The sequence below is a fragment of the Macaca fascicularis genome, chromosome 17 (genome assembly GCF_037993035.2).
Source record: "Macaca fascicularis isolate 582-1 chromosome 17, T2T-MFA8v1.1".
Lineage (NCBI taxonomy): Eukaryota > Metazoa > Chordata > Mammalia > Primates > Cercopithecidae > Macaca > Macaca fascicularis.
The window spans coordinates 28,056,209-28,079,287 of record NC_088391.1 but is presented as its reverse complement, the minus strand read 5'-3'; the positions used below and the strand labels follow the sequence as shown (position 1 = coordinate 28,079,287).

General features: G+C 41.8%; 1 protein-coding gene across 2 annotated transcripts in view; it reads left to right on the top strand.

Moving 5' to 3' along the window:
* The first annotated feature begins 7,088 nt into the window (after positions 1-7,088).
* LOC123569831 (embryonic stem cell-related gene protein-like) overlaps positions 7,089-23,079 on the top strand; it is a 57,620-nt gene continuing 41,629 nt past the window's right edge. The window contains exons 1-3 of one of the 2 annotated variants that reach the window (XR_010582590.1): positions 7,089-7,303; positions 14,471-14,536; positions 15,815-15,904. The gene's annotated coding sequence lies outside the window, so the exon portion shown is untranslated. Of the gene's footprint in view, positions 7,304-9,079; positions 9,354-14,470; positions 14,537-15,814; positions 15,905-23,079 lie in introns of those variants that run through there. The other variant, XR_012426953.1, reaches the window with a different exon arrangement.

Below are 23,079 nucleotides of genomic sequence, written 5' to 3'. Positions count from 1 at the left end.
TTTGCTGTTACTTTCAATGACAAAAATTGCAATTACTTTTAAACCAATCTAAAAGTACCTTGCCCATAGCAGGTCTTGTCTATTAGTCATGGTGTGTATGCATTGCACCCTTCCTTCAGAATACTTTCCCAAACTGGGTTTCAAGCAGCCACTACTAAGTGGAGGGAGTTGTCACATGACAGTGCTCCCATTGTCATCCTTGGCTTGGAGAGTTATCTGTACTTATGCAAATATAAGACAAGTTGTAGGGACAATGGGATAGGGGTGGGCAAGCCAGGAGGGGTCAGAGCTGGGAGCCTGCTCAGGGGCAAGGAAGTCCACTGGGACAAGCAGGAGGAGATGAAGTCAGTGTTATGAATCAGGTGTGTGAAGCCATGATCAGGACCCAAACCAGAGGAAAGAGGGAATCAGAGAAGGAAAGCAAGAAAGGAGTTCAAAGCATTCTGTGACCAAGAGGAGCCTGAATGTCTGGAGTTGAATCTAGGCCCACAGAAAAAGAAGCAGGATGAAATCCAGATAAAGAAGCCCAGGAATAGTGATCCAGGGATGGTGACACAAAAGTGAATCCTCCTAACAGCGTCTCAAGCTGTGACTTGACTTGAAGATAGATTTTGTCAGTCCTCTGACGTGGTTTCTGAGCAGCCTCATAAGGCTCTACAACATAAGGCAGGACTGTATTAGTTTTAACCTGTTTTCTCAGACATAGATGAAGCTAGTGTTTATCTAAGGCAAGTGTTCTTTTATTTGTCTGGATCCTTGGTTCCAAAAGGAAACTCTACACCTGATAAAGAAATCCACGGTGAATTTCCTATGGGCTAGAGATGTATTTTATTGGTGTTTTGAGTTGAACTGTAATGCATAGTCCTATAGACACATGCTCTACTTAGACATCAGGAACAAGTGTAACATTGGTGCAAGGATCTGAAATTTAAAAATTTTAAGGACTGCCTCCTTATGGGCAAATTTAAAAATATATAAAAAATTAAGAACTGTATAATTTCAAATGTTTAGTCTCATTGTCCTTGAGAGTTTTAATATTTTTAGTATTCCATCTTGTTTTAAGTTCTGAAGAGGTATGAAATTCCTTTGAAAGATCCTATGTTTTGGAAAATATAGTTAGCATATAATATGATTCAAAATGGCTTCTGAATGTTTACTTCGCAATGAACCACTACAAAAAAATGTTTATTGGAAAGAATGATTACAAAGTTTTGAGCTACTGACTTTTGAAGAAGCATTGTAAAGACAATCTGTTCAGGTTAGGCATTGTAATCCCAGCACTTTGGGAGGCCAAGATGGGAGGATCACTTGAGGCCAGGAGTTTGAGGCCAGCCTGGGCAACATAGTGAGACCTCATCTCAAGAGAAAATTTTTAAAAAGATCAGGGTGTGGTGGTGTGCACTTGTAGTTCTAGCTACTTGGGAGGCTGAGGCAGGAGGATTACTTGATCACAGGAGTTAGAAGTTGCAGTGAGCCATGATCATGCCACTATACTCCAGCCTGGGCAATAGAATGAGATCCTGCCTCAAAAAATACATACAATCTGTTCATATAGAGCAGATGAACCGTTTATATATATCATTTTATGGCTACATAACTTTATCTGAACCTAGCTCATTGAAAATGCAGCTTTGCCACAGGAGGAAGAGAGTTCCCACCTGTGCGTCCTTGTCTGTCTACTGGATAATCCCTTCTTTCACAAACCATTTCCTTCCCTTATAAGCTAATTAGATGGTGTATTCATTGGGGTTCTCCTGAGAAACAGGATACAGTATATGTAAATACATAAGAGGAGATTTATTATGGGAATTGGCTAGGTCAACTATGGTGGCTGAGAAGTTCCATGATCATTCTTCAAGCTGGAGAACCCAGAAAGTTGATGACGCAATTCAGTCTGAGTTTAAAGGCCTGAGATTCAGGGGAATTGGAGAACCAGGAGCTATGATGTCTGAGGGCAGGATAAGATGAATGTCTGAGCTCAAGAAGAGAGAGTGAATTTATCCTTCCTCTGTATTTTTGTTCTATTTGTGCCATCAATGGACTGGATGGTGCCCACTCACGTTGATGAGGGCAGTTCTCTTCTCCTTTAGTCTCCTGATGCAACTGCTAACCTCTTCTGGAAACGACTTCACAGACACACCCAGAAATAATGTTTGAATAGCTATCTGGGCATCCTTTAGCCCAGTCAGGTTGACACATAAAATTAACCATCACAGATGGCTCTTGGGAATTGGGCAGAACAAGTGGCTTGAGTGTGTTATAGGCTTGTTTGTCCTGCCCGTTCTCAGTCCTTCTCTGTAGTGCAGGGGGCTGACTCCTGAAGTCTGCATTTCCTGGGCTTTCTTATCAGTTGGTTTCTAGCTAGGTCTGGCCAGTGGGAGGCTTTGGAGGGAGATAGAAGAGCAAGAGGGAGAAGCAGTGATATTTCTCCCTTCCCTCTTTGTCTTGACTGTGTTTCCACCAGTGTTTACATCTGTCCAGCTTCACAGGACAGGTCTTGAATGGCCCTGGTTGCACTGGCTCCAAGCTCTGGGAACACTGTCTCTTCCCTTTGTCCTTCCAACCTAGAGGTGGTAGCAGCTTACTGTTGTTGCTCATCTCTGGTTGTAGTTTCACTGTTCTCTCGTTTGATTCTCAGCCTCCTTCATTACTTGTTAACCAGTGTGATGCATTAAATTCCCTCTATTTTTAATTCTATGTTTCCTGATTGGACCCTGACTGACATAGTGTTGTATTCTCTTCTATTTTGTCTGTTTTACCAATAAAGATTAAGTGTCCAGGTGGTGTTACCCAAGTGGGACAGGAGTGACATGCAAAGGAATATTTTAATATGTGAGAAGAGGTTGTAACAAATAAGAACAAAGGTAAAACCATCAAGTCAGCATTTCTTTTTTTCTCTCCATCCTCCTCATTTTTTCCTCTTTTTCCGTATCCTTTTTAATCATCTGCCATCCCAATGACTTTGAATACCTTGACTATTATCTCTCCATTCACCTCTCTTGCTGCTTCCCCCATTCTCCCCCAACCCCACCGTGGCTTATCTCATTCTCCAGTTACCCCTGGATCCTGAAACGCAGGGGAAGGGGAAAAGACTGTGCTGCTAGTTGATGGGGAAGTCACCAGTAAAACCCAACCCTTTAACCTCTTTTCTATTTGTTTCCTGATCTGTCTTCTGATGTATCACTGTGTACTTTACTATTTCCTCTGAAGTCTTTCCATGATTTTAAGGTTAGCATTTTAAAAGAGGAGCTTGTCTACAGGCTCAACTGGGTAAATGTATACTGAGTACCTAAGCTACAAAGCCATCTTCAAAGTACAGTGAAGTTATAAAAGAAAGGATATGTCTTACCTGTAGAGAATGTGCTACAGGTGGGCGAGACCATTCCCTCCCTCTGTTTTCGCCAGGCTGCGTTTCTATCCAGCCTCCTTCCTGAATTTGCCATTCCGTAAGGGCACTATTTTAAACTGATTGTCCATAAAACCTTACATTTGCAGACCATTTTTAGTTTATAGCTTATTCATATTCTGAATATTTCATCCCCTCCTCAAATCCTCTTTAGAATAACCTGGGCATAAATGCATACTTACCAGGAACTCCTTCAGACCCGCAGCCTTGGGATAGAGTCTTGGGATAGAGTGAAGAAGATAGTTTGTGCAGCTCAGAGATCTTTAGGGGAACACCTTTCCCTCATGATGCTGATGGCATTATGGGAACAAGTACTATAACAAGCCCAGCTCAAATATAATAAGTACATTTGACCAAGTGAAAAATTCCTTAATCTATTGCAATGTTTTCAGTTTCTTCTTAGTTTCTTCTCCTTCCACCCCTGCTCTTCATTACCATACAATGTCAAGGGAAGATTCTGAGACAAAACCATTTAGGAAGGATATAAACTTACTTTCAAAGAAACTCACAAAGAAGGTTCTAGAAGAATGACTAATCAATTAAAAAAAAACAACTGAAGTGTTTAAAGGAAAAAAGTCTCATTATTACTAAGGTTTTACACATTAGAGTTGGTCTCTTAAGGTTGCGGATTAGAAAATTTCTCTCATAATTATCATATCCATAAAGGTGGTGACCTATTCTGGCCATCATGGAGGTGTGCTGCTCAGATCTCTTTTTCAGAGAGAATCTGTTATACAAAAGGTAGTGGATGGCGTCCAGCTTTGCCACACCTTTGCATCGGCATTCACACCATGGCCATGTTCCCCTGGGTTGCTCTAGGCCAAAGACTGAGCGTCGTGGGGAAATAGAGCCTGACCCTCCTTGAAAGAGCACGCTTTCCTCTAGACCTCCCCACTGGCCTGGCTGCGACTTTCCCAAAGCTGAACTGAAGCTAGAGCCTCTTTCTAGACAACTTCCACAGATATCAGACCTGTGTCTTGGTCTGAAGGCTCTCCCAGCCTCCTCTTGTTCCCTTGCCACTTAATCCTTCATAGGCCTTTTCCTCAATAAGTATTTGCACCCCTACTTCTGTCTTCGCACCCACTTCCCAGAATACACAAACCGACCTTGATATCTTCAGATACCAGCATGGAAAATGTCAAGGCTGAACTTTTTGCTGGGAAAAATAAAACGTTAACATCGTTTTGTTAAAAACAAAGGCTTAAGTTTCATTTATTGGGTGGGGGGCACCTGAAACTGGATGAGGTTCATTTATTTTTGGTTGTTTTCAGGTCCCAGAGTGTTTTGTTGATTTTTCCTCTGACTGCAGCTTGTGTTGTACCCTCATATGCATAGAGCCCTTAGGCATGGGTTCAGTTCTGCTTTTGCTCAGATTTCAAAAAGTTAAGTTATGAGGCGGCATTAGAGGAGAAAACATGCCAGGTCAGTGCTTTTTGCCCTGAATGTCTCTGTGGTAGATACGAAAAAGAGCTTCTCAAAGATGTCCATGTCCTAATTCCAGAAATCTGTGAATATTACTTACCTTGTAAAGGGATTTTGCAGATGCGATTAGGTTAAGGCTCCTGTGATGTGGAGATGGTCCTGGATGATTCAGGTGGGCCTAATGTAATCCCAAGGGTCCTTATCAGAGGGAGGAAGAGGGGTCAGTCGGAAGAGAGATTTGAGCTAAGCTGTTGAATTTGGAGACGGAAGAAGCGGCCAGAGCCAAGGAGTGCAGTTGGCCTTCAGAAGTAGAAAAGGCAAGGAAATGAATTTTTCCAGAGAGCCTTGGAAAGGAATGCAGTTCTGCCAACACCTTGATTTTAGCACAGGGAGAGTGATTTGAACTTTTGACCTCCAGAACTTTCAGAGAATAAATTTATGTTATTTTAAGCCACTAAGTTTGTGGCACCATGTTACAGCAGCAATAGAAAGCTAATACAGTCTTGTTCAGGATTATAATTGTATTTTCCTGGCACATTCTGACACTTAGCATCTGCCTATGGGCTTTGAAAAAAAATCATACCAAAGATATCACTTGGGTCTGTCTCTATGTCATCATTTCATTCATTTACTCAAAAATATCAATGTAGCATGGTGATGAGGAGTCAGACTTAAGATCCAGATTGGAACCCTGGCTCTGCCATTCACCGGCTCTGTGGTCTTGGGCAAGCTACCTGGGTTTCAGTTTTCCCATCTTCAAAATAAGATAACAGTCAGCAAACTATGGGCTTTAAGTCAAACGTATCCTGCTGCCTGTTTTTACAAATAAAGTTTAATTGGAAGGCAGCCATGTCATTTATTTGCCTGTTATCTATGGATGCTTTTGCACTATAAGAGCAGGGTTATGTAGTTGTGACACAGACTTTGGTCCTCAACGTCTAAAATATTCACTGTCTTTCCCTTTACAGAAAAAGTTTGTAGACCCCTGAAATAGGATAATAACTTACTTCATGGCATTAAATTTTTTTATTTTTATTTTTTGACCTCCTGGGGTCTGGTAATTCTCCCACCTCAGCCTCCCAAGTAGCTGGGATTACAGGCGCACGCCACCATGCCTGGCTAATTTTTGTATTTTTGGTAGAGACGGGGTTTCACCATGTTGGTCAGGCTGGTCTTGAATTCCTGACCTCATGATCCACCCGCCTCAGCCTCCCAAATCACGCTGGGATTACAGGCATGAGCCACTGTGACCAGCCTAAAATTTTTTTTAAGAGACAGGGTCTTGCTATGTTTCCCAGGCTAAATTTGAGCTCTCAGGCTCAAGCGATCCTCCAGCCTCAGCTTCGCCAGTAGCTGGGACTACAAGTGTGCACTACTACACCCAGCTTCATGGCAAAGTGCTCAGATGTGAGATTGGCACACAGCAGGAACTTAATGAATGTTAGCTGTTATTGTTATCGTTAGTATGTACTTTGTTATTACCATTATTATTAGTCAATTAATCACCAACTATATACCAGGCCCTGTTAGCCCCCATTACCTCTGCTGTCACTTCCAGGAGACCCCTGACCTCTCACTGAGTCTAAACTACAAGTCTTCCCCTGGAGCCTCTCTGCTCATACCAATGCCCACTTCTGGATTTTGAGCAGCCTTGAGTCCAGGCCAGGGAAAACTCTTCCTCCTTATGGGGGAAAGATTGACAAACTCACTGAAGGTATGAGGATACTCTGAATGTAGTCCTCAAACAGCTGCCCATGCATTCTGTAGCTGCATTCATTGGGAGAGATAGGTGAAGTGTGGTTACTCCATCTTACCTGGAACTGGAACGTCTCATCTGCTTAAATATTATAAATTTCAAGGAAGGATGATAATTACTTTGAAAAAAAGAATGTGATTTAGTCTTTGCATTAAATAAGCTTGGTAGAAAGTGTCAGGCCTCTGAGCCCAAGCTAAGTCATCATATCCCCTGTGACCTGCGTATATATACCCAGATGGCCAGAAATAACTGAAGAGTCACAAAAGAAGTGAAAATGGCCTGTTCCTGCCTTAACTGATGACATTATCTTGTGAAATTCTTTCTCCTGCCTCACCCTGGTTCAAAAGCTCCCCCCCTGAGCACCTTGTGTCCCTCACCCCTGCCTGCCAGAGAACAAGCCCCTTTGACTGTAATTTTCCACTACCTACCTACAAATCCTATAAACGGCCCCACCCCTATCTCCCTTCGTCAACTCTCTTTTCAGACTCAGCTCGCCTGCACCCAGGTAAAATAAACAGCCTTGTTGCTCACACAAAGCCTGTTTGGTGGTCTCTTTACACGGACGCGCGTGAAATTTGGTGCCGTGACTCGGATCGGGGGACCTCCCTTGGGAGATGAATCCCTGTCCTCCTGCTCTTTGCTCTGTGAGAAAGATCCACCTATGAACTTGGGTCCTCAGACCCACCAGCCCAAGGAACATCTCACCAATTTTAAATTAGGTAAGCGGCCTCTTTTTACCGTCTTCTCCAATCTCTCTCACTATCCCTCAACCTCTTTCTCCTTTTAATCTTGGTGCCATCTTTCAGTCTCTCCCTTCTCTTAATTTCAGTTCCTTTCCTTTTCTGGTAGAGACAAAGGAGACACATTTTATCTGTGAACCCAAAACTCCAGTGCTGGTCACGGACTTGGGAAGACAGTCTTCCCTTGGTGTTTAATCACTGCGGGGATGCCTGCTTGATTATTCACCCATGTTTCAGAGGTGTCTGATCACTGTGGGGATGCCTGCTTGATTATTCACCCATGTTTCAGAGGTGTCTGATCACTGTGGGATGCCTGCCTTGATCCTTCACCCTTAGTGGCAAGCACCACTTTCCTGGGGTAAAAGCATCCCTTACCCCTTCTCTCCGTGTCTCTACTCTCTCTTTTCTCTGGGCTTGCCTCCTTCACTATAGGCAAACTTCCACCCTCCATTCCTCCTTCTTCTCCCTTAGCCTGCGTTCTCAAGAACTTGAAACCTCTTCAACTCACACCTGACCTAAAACCTAAATGCCTTATTTTCTTCTGCAATGCTGATGAACCCTAAAACAAACTCGACAATGGTTCCAAATAGCCAGAAAATGGCACTTTTGATTTTTCCATCCACAAGATCTAGATAATTCTTGTCATAAAATGGGCAAACGGTCTGAGGTGCCTGACATCCAGGCATTCTTTTACATATCAGTCCCTCCCTAGTCTCTGTTCCCAATGCAACTCGTCCCAAATCCTCCTTCTTTCCCTCCCACCTGTCCCCTCAGTCCCAACCCCAAGCGTTGCTGAGTATTTTCAATCTTTCTTTTCTACCAACCCATCTGACCTCTCTCCTCCTCCCCAGACTGCTCCACCTCAGGTGGCTCCTTGCCAGGCCAAGCCAGGTCCCAATTCTTCCTCAACCTCTGCTCCTCCACCCTATAATCCTTCTATCACCTCCCCTCCTCACACCCGGTCTAGTTTACAATTTGGTTCCGTGACTAGATCTTCCCCACCTGCTCAACAATTTCCTCTTAGAGAGGTGGCTGGAGCTAAAGGCATAGTCAGGGTACATGTGCCTTTTTCTCTATCAGACCCCTCTCAGATCCGTTAGCAAACTGGGTTCTTTCTCATCAGACCCCACTAAATATATACAGGAATTCCAATATCTAACTCTGTCCTGCAATTTAACCTGGAGTGACTTAAATGTCATCCTAACTTCTATCCTCTCCCCAGATGAACGGGAAAGAGTTTTTTCTCTGGCCCAATCTCACACTGACAACGGCCGGCTCCATGAGCTAGACCACCAGGAAGGCATTAGAGCAGTTCCCCGAGAGGATCCCCAGTGGAACTATCAGGCAGATTCCCCAGGTACAGCTAGGCGAGATTACATGATTTCCTGCCTAGTTGAAGGGCTTAAAAAGGCAGCTTACAAAGCTGTTAATTATGACAAGCTTAAATAAATTACCCAAGACAAAGATGAAAACCCAGCCCAGTTCATGGCTCGTTTGGCAGCAACCCTGATATGCTTTACAGCCCTAGACCCTGAAGGATCAGAAGGCTGTCTCATTTTAAATATGCATTTTATCACCCAGTCAGCTCCTGACATTAGAAAAAAGCTTCAAAAATTAAATTCTGGCCCTCAAACTCCACAACAGGACTTAATTAACCTTGCCTTCAAGGTGTACAATAATAGAGAAGAGTTGCAATTACTTGCCTCTGCTGTGAGAGAAACCCCAACCACATCTCCAGCACACAAGAACTTCAAAACGCCTAAGTCACAGTGGTCAGGCGTTCCTTCAGGACCTCCTCCCCCAGGATCTTACTTCAAGTGCTGGAAATCCGGCCACTGGGCCAAGGAATGTCTGCAGCCCGGGATTCCTCCTAAGCTGTGTCCCATCTGTGTGGGACCCCACTGGAAACTGGACTGTCCAACTGGCCCAAGGCTCTGACTGACTCCTTCCCAGATTTTCTCAGCGTAGTGATCACCTCAGAAGCCTCCTGGACCATCACAGGTGCTTTGGGTAACTCTTACAATGAAGGGTAAGTCCGTCCCCTTCTTAATTAATATAGAGGCTACCCACTCCACATTACCTTCTTTTCAATGGACTGTTTCCCTTGCCCCCATAACTGTTGTGGGTATTCACGGCCAGGCTTCTAAACCTCTTAAAACTCCCCAACTCTGGTGCCAACTTGGACAATATTCTTTTATGCACTCCTTTTTAGTTATCCCCACTTGCCCAGTTCCCTTATTAGGTCAAGACATTTTAACTAAATTATCTGCTTCCCTGACTATTCCTAGGCTACAGCCATACCTCATTGCTGCCCTTTTCAAAGCCTCCTTCGCATCCTCCCCTTGTATCTCTCCATCTTAATCCACAAGTATAGGATACCTCTACTCCCTCCTTGGCGACTGATCATGCACCCCTCACCATCCCATTAAAACCTAATCACCCTTACCCCACTCAACGCCAATATCCCATTCCACAGCATGCTTTAAAAGGAATAAAGCCTGTTATCACTCGCCTGTTACAGCATGGCCTTTTAAAGCCTATAAACTCTCCTTAAAATTCCCCAATTTTACCTGTCCTAAAACCGTACAAGCCTTACAGGTTAGTTCAGGATCTGTGCCTTAACAACCAAATTGTTTTGCCTATCCACCCCATGGTGCCAAACCCATATACTCTCCTATCCTCAATAACTCCCTTCACAACCCATTATTCTGTTCTAAATAAACCTAGCTGACCCCATAGATCCTAAATCCTTTCCCCACTTCCCTTTCCATTCCTTAAAAAACAGTTCCCACATTAGCTCTCCCTAACTCGTCACTCCCTTTTTATTACACACAGCTGAAGTGCAGGGCTGTGCGGTTGAAATTTTTACACAAGAGCTAGGACTGCACCCTGTAACCTTTCTGTCCAAACAACTTGACCTTACTGTTTTAGGCTGGACCCCACTCCCATGACTTTATCTCTCTGATGCACCTGACATTCACTCCATTTCCCCATATTTCCTTCTTTCCTGTTCCTCACCCTAATCACACTTGGTTTATCAATGGCATTCCACCAGGCCTAATCGCCACTCACCAGCAGAGGCAGGCTATGCTATAGTATCTTCCACATCTATCATTGAGGCTACCACTCTGCCCCCTTCCACTACCTCTCAGCAAGCCAAACTCATTGCCTTAACTCGAGCCTTCACTCTTGGAAAGGAACTACGCATCAATATTTACACTGACTCTAAATATACCTTCCATATCCTGCACCACTATGTTGTTATATGGGCTGAAAAAGGTTTCCTTGCTACACAAGTGTCCTCCATCATTAATGCCTCTTTAATTAAAACTCTTCTCACGGCTGCTTTACTTCAAAGGAAGCTGGAGTCATTCACTGCAAGGGCCATCAAAAGGCATCAGATCCCATCGCTCAGGGCAATGCTTATGCTGATAAGGTAACTAAAAAAGCAGCTTAGCATTCCAACTTTTGTCCCTCATGGCCAGTTTTTCTCCTTCTCATCGGTCACTCCCACCTACTCCCCCACTGAAACTTCCACCTATCAATCTCTTCCCATACAAGGCAAATGGTTCTTAGACCAAGGAAAATATCTCCTTCCAGCCTCACAGGCCCATTGTATTCTGTCATTATTTCATAACCTCTTCCATGTAGGTGACAAGCCACTAGCCTGCCTCTTAGAACCTCTCATTTCCTTTCCATTGTGGAAATCTATCCTCAAGGAAATCACTTCTCAGTGTTCCATCTGCTATTCTACTACTCCTCAGGGATTGTTCAGGCCCCCTCCCTTCCCTACACATGAAGCTCGGGGATTTGCCCCTGCCCAGGACTGGCAAATTGACTTTACTCACACGCCCCGAGTCAGGAAACTAAAAAAACCTCTTGGTCTGGGTAGACACTTTCACTGGATGGATAGAGGCCTTTCCCACATGGTCTGAGAAGGCCACCGCAGTCATTTCCTCCCTTCTGACAGACATAATTCCTCAGTTTGGCCTTCCCACCTCTATACAGTCCAATAATGGACCGGCCTTTACTAGTCAAATCACCCAAGCAGTTTCTCAGGCTCTTGGTATTCAGTGAAACCTTCATACCCCTTACCGTCCTCAATCTTCAGAAAAAGTAGAATGGACTAATGGTCTTTTAAAAACACACCTCACCAAGCTCAGTCACCAACTTAAAAAGGATTGGACAATACTTTTACCACTTTCCCTTCTCAGAATTTGGACCTGTCCTCGGAATGCTACAGGGTACAGCCCATTTGAACTCCTGTATGGACGCTCCTTTTTTTTAGGCCCCAGTCTCATTCCAGACACCAGCCCAACTTGGACTGCACCCCAAAAACTTCTCATCCCTACTATCTTCTGTCTAGTCATACTCCTAGTCACCGTTCTCAACTACTCATAAATGTCTTGCTCTTGTTTACACTGCCAGTTTACACTGTTTCTCCAAGCCATCACAGCTGATATCTCTTGGTGCTATCCCCAAACTGCCACTCTAAACTCCTTCTTAAAGTAAATAAATAATCTTTGCTGGCAGGGCTATGCTGAACCTCCTTGGACACTCTCTAATGGGATGTCCTGGGTCCTCCCAATTCTTAGTTGTTTAATACCTGTTTTTCTCCTTTTCTTGTTCTGTTTAGTTTTTCAATTCATACAAAACCATATCTAGGCCATCACATTCTATATGACAAATGTTTCTTCTGACAACCCCACAATGTCACGTCTTACCACAAAATCTTCCTTCAGCTTAATCTCTCCCACTCTAGGTTCCCACACTGCCCTTAATCCTGCTAGAAGCAGCCCTGAGAAACATTGCCCATTATCTCTCCATACTACCCCCCCAAAATTTTTGCTGCCCCAACACTTCAACACTATTTTATATTATTTTTCTTATTAATATAAGAAGACAGGAATGTCAGGCCTCTGAGCCCAAGCTAAGCCATCATATCCCCTGTGACCTGCGTATATACACCTAGATGGCCTGAAGTAACTGAAGAATCACAAAAGAAGTGAAAATGGCCTGTTGCTGCCTTAACTGATGACATTGCCTTGTGAAATTCCTTCTCCTAACTCATCCTGGTTCAAAAGCTCCTCCACTGAGCGTCTTGTGTCCCCAACCCCTGCCTGCCAGAGAATAATACCCTTTGACTGTAATTTTCCACTACCTACCTAAATCCTCTCAAATGGCCCCACCCCTATCTCCCTTTGCTGACTCTCTTTTCGGACTCAGCCCGCCTGCACCCAGGTAAAATAAACAGCCTTGTTGCTCACACAAAGCCTGTTTGGTGGTCTCTGCACACGGACATGCGTGAAAGAAAGTATGAGAGGTCAGGATGATCCCCGCATGTCAGGATTTGATTTTGTTTCCTCTGTATATGTCAGAGTGGGCAAATGGTAGACTAATAGTCCAGGCATATTGGGATCTCAGTGAAATGGTGCTGGCAGGGAGGAGTTTGATGCAGGAGCAGAAGAAGATGGGGGCTACAGATCTAACAGAGAAGTTTCTTTGGGGAAGTCGGGGAGCACATTAAGGAGAGTTTGGGTGATTTAGTCTCAGATCTAAAGACGGTGTCCTCAAATCTTGGGTTACAGGTATGTGTCAGTCCAGGAGAAATTCATGTAATGGTGTAACGTTTGGGCATCAGGCCGACTGTGTGGTATGGTTCTGAGAGATCTGTTTATCGGATCCAGCATGCCACACAGGGAGCAGTATCTGATCCCCAAGAGAGTTGGGATTCATAGTGATGCCCCCACCCTAGAATGGAGTGGAGTATGAGGCTGAGCAAGAAGGGGCACCAAGAGGAGAGGGGTTTGGTTAAGAAGTCCAGTCTTGGCCAGGCTCAGTGGCTCACGCCTGTAATCCCAGCACTTTGGGAGGCCGAGGTGGGTAGATAACTTGACGTCAGGAGTTCGAGACCAGCCTGGCCAACATGGTTAAACCCCATCTCTACTAAAAATACAAAAAATTAGCTGGGCATGGTGGTAGGCACCTGTAATCCTAGCTACTCGGGAGGCTAAGGCAGGAGAATTGCTTGAACTCGGGAGACAGAGGTTGCAGTGAACCGAGATTGTGCTACTGCACTCCAGCCTGGGCGACAGAGCAAGAATCCATCTCAAAAAAATAATAATAAATAATAATAATAATAATAAGTCCAGTCTTTTAAGTAAACTTTCCCTGGTGGTAGGGAATCCTGCAAGTTGGGCAGCTACGTAAATACATGGAATATCTCAGACCAGTTAGCAGAAAGGAAGACAGGCTGAGGAAACCTGAGCTCTCGCACAACTCTGACTGGACCATCTGTTTTAGAAAAAAGGAAATCTGCACTTTTAGATGGTTCTGATGTGGCTGATCCACAGGTTACACAATGAATTTTCCCTTTCTGTCAGGGTTGGCCGATGTGTCTGAAGCACAGGGGAGGGCTGTCAGGGTGATTATCTGTGATGAGCACATGACTGTGAACGGATGAGAGAAAAGGTGGCAAAGGAGTGATTATGTGTCTTTTCAAGGATGTTGAAATTTGGAACCTGATTTTCCCCTTCCACACATTTCTTCCCCAGGAGCATGCATTTCCCAAGCAATTGCCCAAAATATTGCTTATTAACAGTGGGGTAAGCACTCAACACCCTCTAAAGCAGAGTTCTTCAGTAAAAAGCTGTATTTTCAAATGTGGGAGTCCCCAACAAGGTGTTTGATTCATTTCTGCTGGAAAATAGAATGGAGACATCTTTGACTATCTGGAACAGAAAAGAACAGATCTGAGTGAGACCTTGGCCTGCATGCCCCAGAGGCAAGCCATCCAGGCTAGTTCATACCAAGGGACAGCAAGGGCAGAAGGAAGCAGGGCATGGCCCTATGTCTTTGACAGGACACAGTAAGCCTGCCCAGTAGTAAAACACAGCTCAGTCAGTATTTAGTCTCTAATCAGATTGACAATGTTCCTTCCTTTTGGGGAGGAGCTTATAATACACTAAAGAGAAGAATAAGAAATGTGACTGGACACTTCTTCAACTCTGGGAGAATTTGCCTTCCCCAAAGGGAAGAAAGTGATTTTTGTATGTTTGAATGGAGGAACTCCAAAGGATATTAAACCATGTTAATACTTTATGGCTTTATAGCAATAAACACACAGATGAATGTCTTGTCTTCCAGGAAACTTTGAACAGAATCCAAGAACTTCATCTCTAATACCTGTGCTTGCTACAGGAAATTTTTAAAGTGAGTAAGAGAATGACACGACACATTCTTTGATCAGCTTTCTTGAAGCCCTCAAGTAGCCTTAGGTTTCCTCAGAGGCAACTGTGAAACCCTCAAGCTTTTCTGCTCACCACCGCCATGGCCAAATCTGGAAGAATCTGAGCAAAAAAATAAATAATAATAGTAATGAATTATAGCCCATAAAATAAAATAATTATCCGAGAGTCCATATTGGTGTAAATAAATAATTGAATAAAGAATAAATGGGAGAGAAGGGGGCATTCAACCTTCCAGTAGAATATCAGTAAAACATGTAGAAAGAATGATGGAAATAGAAAAATTACTCTTTGGTAAATACCACTGTAATAATTGTTTTAGGTGGGTATTATCAATGGATGCTAACAGTAGGTGAAAGTATCATGAGAAACAATTATTAGCATAATTTTTAAATATATACCCTTTCAAGATATTCATGATTACAAAGGGAAAGCAGTCATTTTTTAGCAGAGAAATCCAGCAGGGATCTTCTTAATCAATCAAGTGACCAAAGTTTACATCACCATAGTAAGACATATTGGAATTATCTGTCCCCTGTCATGATGCCTGAAGGTCTTACTTCTGTAGTATTCTCACCAGAAAGCATAACCTCAACCTAATCGTTAGAAAATCCAAACTGAGGGACATTTTACAAAATATTGGCTTATAGTCTTCTTAAAAGACTGAATAACTGTTCCAAATTGGAGAGACTAGGAGACGTGGCAATTCAATGCAATGTAGGGTCCTGGATTGAATCCTGGACCAGAAAAGAAACAACTGATGAAATTCAAATACGGTCTGTAAATTAGTTAATTTCATAGTACAAAAGTCAATTTTCTGGTTTTAATAATTGCACTGTGGTGATGTAAGATGTTAACATTACAGAAAACCAGGTGAGGGCATATGGAACTCCAGATAGTATTTCTGCAACTTTTTTCTAAGTCTCAGATGGCTTCTGAATAACATGTTAGGAAAGAAAAGAGAACCCTTCTGAATTCGGTGAAGGTATTCCTTCATCTTCAGATTTCTGCAATGAACTAAGGTGGAAATTATGCAGAAGATAAAAACATGGTATATGGCATTAAATATTTGTAGCATATATTAGGTATATAATTTGTAATCAACTAAGTATAGTCTTTAGTACATTTTAATAAAAGTTGGACATTGAACATTTGATCAGGAATTTAATGCCCTAATAGGACTTTAAATCTGTGGAAAATAATTTTCAACTTACATAATTTTGATATATGGTACCTTTTCTAGAAAAGCAATTCTCCACAAAAGTGAGACTGGACCACAAACAAATCACACTTACCAGAGAGACTGAATGGATTGATAGAATCTGACATTCAGGTAGGTGTTCTTACTATTTTGCTTTTTTTCCTGATTACAAGTTATCATTGATTTAAATGGATACATTTAATTGTTGTTAAAATGTAGCCATCGTAATGAAGTGCTTTTTGGCATATATCATTATTCAAGAATACACTGATTAAAAATAATAGAAAAGAAAGACATGGCCTAATTCAGTTCTAGATTCTGAGAACAGCTTTCAATCCTAAAGTCTGAGAATCAACGGGGATATTCTTTGGGCAAATTCATTACCTGAAAGGACACTTTTGTTCATTCAGAAGCCTGTATTACAGAACCAGGGAAGATGTATGAGAACATGCGTGGCACTCCAAAAGGAAATGAAATTGGGTGCAGATGCAATTCCTGTCCAATTTGAGTGACAAATGTATTCCCACCTCCCATGTTATAGAATACCAATCTACTGATGTTGGAAAGCACAGAAGCCTTAGTACTGGGCAATAGGAACAAAAATGGTGTGATATTTAGGGTGATTGTCAATGTGCGTGCAGATGTAATGTCACTTGCAAAGACTCAGGCCAATATATTGATGTCATAGAAATACTGGTTAATTTTCTTTGGCAACACACCTTTAAGATGGGTAGAAACTAACACTTAGATAGGGCTTGCTACATGCTAGGTTCTGTGCTGCACACTTCTACATTAAGTCATGCAATCATCACAGCAACTCTAGAGGTAAATATTAATTATAACCCCCACTTTCCAGATGAGGAAACTGAAACACAGAGGTAACCTAACGTGCCAAAGTGGTTAGTAAGTGGTAGAGTCAGAATCCAAATCCGAACAATCTGGCTCCAGGGTTATTCTTCTAACCAGCAGGCTATATCTTGGGTCATTTAAGATTTGCTCCTTTGTGTATTATGTGCACTTTTCTCTGCTGGCCACATGCCATTAATTTGTTGTTGGTTCTGAATATACAGTAATTACAGTAAATATTTTACTGCAAACAATTTACATTCATAAATTATATAAATTAAGTTAATTTCCATAACAACTGTGTAAATTTTAATGTCTCCATTTTGCAAGCTGAGGCTAAGTCATGCTCCTAGGTAAGACAGCTAACACCTGGCCAAGGCAGGAGTTGATATTAGAGAGCCATTAAGGTGGAGCGCCTGTTGTGTAAATTTTAACGTCTCCATTTTGCAAGCTGAGGCTAAGTCATGCTCCTAGGTAAGACAGCTAATATCTGGCCAAGCCGGGAGTTGATATTAGAGAGCCACTAAGGTGGAGCGCCTGTTCTTCTGCATTGTGTTCTGTGCTAACTTAGGAGGATGAGACAGACTGTTATTTTTTCTCCAAATTGGTTCTCTCTTTCCTCCATATAATGGAATTTTTGGTGAATACAAGGCTACCTTGTTTGGATTTCATTTCCCAGATACTCCTGAAGCTAGGTTTGGCCAGGTGACAAGGCTCTAAGGGAATAAGAAAAGTCTATAACCTTTACCAAAAATTTTGCTTACCCTGGATTCCTGTCTGTGGACTAAAGCAGAATGCCAATCTGGCATAGGCTTGCTAAATTGTGACACCAGTTTTCTTCTGATCAAGAAGTCACAGTTTATAAACAACTGCTCTCTTCTACCCCATCTGAAGTATTCTAATGATAGAAATGTTTCCTACATTCTGACAAAGATTTTTCAGAAAATTATGGCAGCTTTACTTCTACCATAATATCAACTGGTTCGTGCATCAGAACCAATTATAATTTTCCAAGTGGTAACCTGTACTATTAGGCCAGTATCTAATCATTCTGAGAACAATTGTTGCCTAGCAATATTTTGGTTCATTAGTTTATGAACCAAAATATTGCTATTCATTCAACTGTGGTTTCCCAATGATCTGTGTAACTTTTATAATGCATCACTAAAGATTATGTGGCAGAATAGTATTTAATGACACAGAAGGAAAGACGTTCATGATATTTTTTAAGTGAAAAAATGCCTTAGAAAATGATAATGTGTGATCTGTGTCTTAGGATTGTACATCTTATTATATTGAGTAATTACAGATTTTTATTTCCTCTTTTTTGTTGTTTCTCTTAATTTATATTTTTCTCCAATTAATATATATTTACTTTATTAAAACTATTCAAAAATAAAATAAAAGTGAAATAGGTAGATAATATAGCCTGCTCAGACAACTAAAACTCCAGAATGTGGTGGCATAAGGAACCAGAGATTTAGTTCTTACTCACATAACAGAAAACAGTGTAAGTTCCAGGTTGGTTGGTAGTAGCTCTATTCCATGCAGTCATTCAGGGACCCAGGCTAACAAAGAACTTGCCATATTGAACAAGTAGCTTCCAAGTCACTATGGTAATCTTCATTCCCACTAACAGAAATGAAGAAAGATCATAGAATAATATGCATGGCAGGTATTTTAGGTCCAGGCCTGGAAGCGGTACATACAACTCATACTTCACTGGCAAGAACTCAATATTGCCACAGTTAATAACGCATCATCATTATTAACCTATGGAGTAATAGCATTGTCCCCAGCTATTCATTCAGGCTAAACAAATGATTGAAATATATGACATTTTATTTTTAATTCTTAGACTGTTTTTTAGTTCACTTTTGGTGCTTCTAAGGGAAATTTATCAGTTTTCCTGTCAAGCATTTTTTCTCCATAAAGAGCAGGGAATTGAAAATATCCTTTCCCCAAAGATCCAGGACATAGTCTGTTATTTTTTTTTTTTAGCTTCGTAACAATCATATTGATTCAATTTATTATTATGCTCTAACTAAGTTTCATTTCTAAGCAAGTGGCACCTATTATTTATAGGTCGGGAAAAGAGTTGACATTCAATCTTGTCTCTGGGGTGAAGCTAATGAATTGCAAGATTGGTTCACGGTGAATAAATTAGTTTTGAAACCATGGAATTCAGAAGTTGGTATTTTCTTTCTTTAAATCCCAGATTGCTATCTGTGACTCCCTGCTGTTTGCCTTTTGATTCTACAGATCATATGAAATAAGCTCTTTGCATCCTCTGCTCTACCCTTTTTCTTTCTATCTTTTGTTAACTAAAGGATTGGTTTGCTAAATAGTGGGTACGGTCTAAAGAATTATGTGATACTTATTTCCTCTGGTGATGGTGACAACACATGTCTTCTCATCGAGGATAAACCACAAGTCCTTAAATAACAGCTCCCTCCTATTCAGTGTGAAATATTCTGATGACGGAAGTGCTTCCTGCATTCTGACTGTATTATTCTAATAACATGGGGGGGCAGGCTAAGAAATTTGAAGTTCTAAATCAAGAGAGTAGGAGTGATGGGTGAATAACCTTGAAATTTTAAGGCTAAGAAAAATGAGGCCAGGCGCGGTGGCTCAAGCCTGTAATCCCAGCACTTTGGGAGGCCGAGGCGGGCGGATTACAAGGTCAGGAGATCGAGACCATCCTGGCTAACACGGTGAAACCCCATCTCTACTAAAAATACAAAAAATTAGCCAGGCATGGTGGCAGGCACCTGTAGTCCCAGCTACTCAGGAGGCTAAGGCAGGAGAATGGCGTGAACCCGGGAGGCAGAGCTTGCAGTGAGCCGAGACTGTGCCACTGCACTCCAGCCTGGGTAACAGAGCAAGACTCTATCTCAAAAAAAAAAAAAAAAAAAAAAAAAAAGAAAAGAAAAGAAAAAAAGAAAAACGAAAGATTATGAACCAATTTCGAAAGCTAATTAGCATCTTAGAGGAAAGAGGTAAGAAACGCAACCAGAGTCTGAAATGTACATCTTTAACAGAAAAGTCTGCAAAGGTGGGTAATCCAACATTCCAGAGCCTATCAAATCTCATTCTCCTCAACATATCTGTTATTCGCATATTCTCTTTCTCTTCCCCTACTTTCCTTCCCCCTTCTCTGATTTTCACTTTCCTGTGTGTTCTTCTTTATTATCTGTTTTTTTCTTGTACCACCCTCAACTATTTATACACCTTTCCCACTCTATGAGACGGCCACAAAATATTCTAAAATATACATGTTTATTCACAAATATTTTAAGCACCAAATGTCAGTCCCAATGTTAGGTGCTGGGTATGCAAAGATGAACAAGAGGCTAATAGTCTATTTGATGAGACACTTCTACTCTTTGGGATTATAAAAGGTAGAAAAGATAATTTTGCTAGGGAGAGTCAGGGATGATATCCCAAGAAGGGAGCCCTGGGCTTGAGTCTTCAAAGGTAAGTAGGATTTGCCATGTAGAGAAGGAGGAAAGAGGATTTTGGGCAGAGGAAACAGCACGTAAACTTATTTTTTCTTTAAAAAACAGATTTTTTGGTACTAAATGAACATGAATTGCCAATGAGAATGTTTCTTCCTTATGTAACATGAGATACGCTGAACTGACTAAGATATCAACATAAGCTTTTTCTAGCCAGAATCCAGTTAGCTAAAATTCCCATTATTTGAGAACATAGACGAGCACCAGGTAATAATCTGTCAAAGGTCTCTGAGTAAAAAGTTTTGTTGCAAAGTTCCTCTGCTTATTGAAGACCCATTCAGCCTCTCAGTCAGAGCCTCTTTATGTGTACTATGGACATCATTCTAGCGAAGCAATCGAAGGCAGCCGCTGAGCACAGCAGTAGGGAAGACTTTCGAATTTGGAGCTATTTCAGACAGGCTTAGTTGGAGTAGTAAGAAGTAATGGCTAGAATCCTAAGGGTATGGAAGGAATCAGAAAAACTATAAGTGGGCTTAGAAGCTCCAGTCATAGCAGCCTGGGAACATTGAGAGAAAAAGCAAAGAGGTTGATACATGTTAGCTCCACACAGTAGACTAATTGCACTGATGTCCATAATGATGAGAATGGGTCATTTGCAAAGGAGATTAAATTCAGTTTGGTGTGCTCTGCCTTAGAAAGCAGTTTATAATTAATTTTAGAAAGATTGCCACCTAAAGTAGTTGCAATTTTCTTTTGGAAGGTACGACTATAACGCAAAATAGTCTGCTATCCAGCTCTGTTAATTCCTTGCAAGGTTTTATGGTTCTACTAAATGTCACTTTAAAAATTACTACTTACATTTTAGCCTTTTTTAAAACTTAAAAAAAAAAAATCCAACACTCTTTTAACTGCCATTACTTCCTAACACAAGCAGTTAGCTGGCAGGACCAGGAAAAGATACAGACACTCAAACCTTGTTCCTGCCCATCTGAGCCATTGCCAAGCTTGGGGCAGTTGTGAACACAGTGGTGAACTAGGTATGCTGCCTAGGAGTGGGGCATAGTTTAAGGGGATGGATCCCATTAAATCTGACAGTTCTACATTTAACTTCAAATAGAAATGTAAAGCATTTTCAAAGCCCTGTTTACTTTGCCCCCAACTACCATTTGCTTATATAAAAGAATCATTGCTAATGTGAAATATCACACTGGCAAGCAGCATCTTAAATCAGAGTGAGTCACTGAAGCCTTGGCATGGCCAACTGAACAAGTTGTAGTAAAACCTGATTTTTAGAGAGTTACATTTTACAAAATGCTTTCAGTTGGGTAATGCCACGTGGGTGTATGAAAACCTTCCGGATGGGAGAGTAGATTGGTAAAGACCGTTTGGTGGAGCAGAGTTCTCAATAGTGGGTGCCTATTAGGATTTTCTGGAGTTTTAAAAATCCTGTTGCTCAAGCCACCCTCAGACTAATTACATCAGAATCGCTGGGAATGGAACCCAGGCAGCAGTATTTTTTTAAAGCTCCCCAAATGATTCCAACATGCAAAGTTGATAACTATTGCTGAAGGGAAGCTGGCAGTACTTATTCCAATTAGGTAGCATGTCCTTTGCCTAGGATGACTCAGCAATGAGTATTGTTAACTATTCATGGGCTGTCCTGGGTAAGCTGGGGTGTATGATCCCCCTACCTAAAATGCAGATGCTATGTTTCCAGGTATATCTCAGAGAAATTTTTACGTTAAGTTCATCAAGGAGCATGACTAAGAATATTCTCTGTGGCAATATTTTTGATAAATTGCAAGCCATCTAGCACCTATACCTGGGAAAATGATGGGTAAGATGAATCAAATACATGCAAAACAATATGGGTTGATGTTAAAACGGGTGCTAAGTGAGAAAAAGTAGAAAATAGAATGTAATATTTAGCACACTACACTTGAGTAAATTAAAAATACATGAATACAAAACAATAATACAGATTTCATAAGGAGGCACACAAAATATGGGGCAAAGAGAGGAGTGAGAATAGGATATAGGGATATATGAGAATGATATATGGGACTAAGAAATGGGATGAGGTCAACACCTCTGCCTCTACAGTCTACAACAATACCCCCTTGCCTCAAATAACAAAGGTCTGAAGAATGCTCATTTAACAAACATCCCCCAAGTTGTGGGCAACTCGAAGGACACATGAACCCCCCCGTCCCACCCCCGACCTAGAGTCATAGATGATAAGAGTTCACACTTGGGCTAGTTCACCTAAACTTCATGCTTCATCTTGACTCACCAGAACTCAAAGAGGTGCTGCTGTGTCTATTTCACGAGGAAGAAACTGAAATCCAAAAAGTTTAAACAATTTGGTCAAAATAACAGAGCTAGGAAGTAGCACAGCTGACTCTAGCCTGTTACTTCCACCCTCAGGCCTATGGGATTTCCCTGCCATTTTCATTGTTGATTACTGAGCCCAGAGCGACCACTGTCACCTCTTTTTGGTGGTCCTCCATTGCTCAGTGTCTTACCTTGACTAATTTAGGGCCACATAACAAATATTTACTTAGTACTTTTTGGTAGAAACATGGTAGGAAATTGAGGGCAGGGATGTGAAAGGCATTTTCTTGTCTCTCAAAGAATTTGGTGGGGAGAAAGGGACATTCGTGAGAATTCGGTATGGAGTATAATGTGAAGAGTGATATAAGCTACAAACAAAGGGCTATTGGGATAATTGGTGGAGTGAGATTATTTTCAACCAGGCAGCCAGTGGTTTAGGGGTTGGGTCAGGGAAGATTTTGTAAAGATAGAATATCGAAGGTGGAATTTGAGGATAAGTGTGGTCTCCACAGGGAAAGATGGCAAGGAAGGCTCTTCTGGGTAGAGAGGACAGTAACAGAGAAAGCATAGGGTGGATAAAGCACAGGGTAGGTTTTAAGGATCTGGTTTTGAAGCACACAATCATTGGGAGGCATGTTGTTGAGAACATCTGGACAGGCAGACGGGGGC